At 49.8% G+C, this 554-nt stretch overlaps 1 pseudogene; it reads left to right on the forward strand.

Moving 5' to 3' along the window:
• Positions 1–6: 6 nt before the first annotated feature.
• On the forward strand, positions 7–548 carry LOC102758801 (annotated as a pseudogene).
• The last annotated feature ends 6 nt before the right edge of the window (positions 549–554 follow it).

Below are 554 nucleotides of genomic sequence, written 5' to 3' on the forward strand. Positions count from 1 at the left end.
GTCGGAGGGAAATACAAACTGGTGCGGAAGATCAGGGCTGGCTCCTTGGGGGACATTTACCTGGCGATCAGCTTCACCCATGGCCGGAGGTGTCAGTGATGCTGGAGGCTCAGAAGGCCAGGCACCCGCAGTCGCTGTAGGAGAGCAAACTCCTTAAGATTCTTCAGGCGGGGTCAGCATCCCCCACAGATGGGCAGGACAAAGACCACCATGTGCTAGTCCTGGGTCTTCTGGGACCCGGCCTGGAAGACCTCTCCAATTTCTGTGCAAGGAGATTCACAATGAAAACTGCTATGTCCGCTGACCAGATGGTCAGTAGAATGGAATATGTGCATACGAAGAATTTTATACACAGAGGCATGAAACCAGACAACTTCCTTTAATGGGCATTGGGCTTCACTGTAATAAGTTGTTTCCTTATTGATTTTGGTTTGGCCAAAAAATACAGAGACAACAGGACAAGGCGACACATACCACACAGAGAAAATACAAATCTCACTGGCACTGCCCGATATGCGAGCATCAGTGCACATCTTGGTATTGAACAGAGTCGC

This window comes from Myotis davidii, unplaced genomic scaffold (assembly GCF_000327345.1).
Source record: "Myotis davidii unplaced genomic scaffold, ASM32734v1 C62690086, whole genome shotgun sequence".
Classification (NCBI taxonomy): domain Eukaryota; kingdom Metazoa; phylum Chordata; class Mammalia; order Chiroptera; family Vespertilionidae; genus Myotis; species Myotis davidii.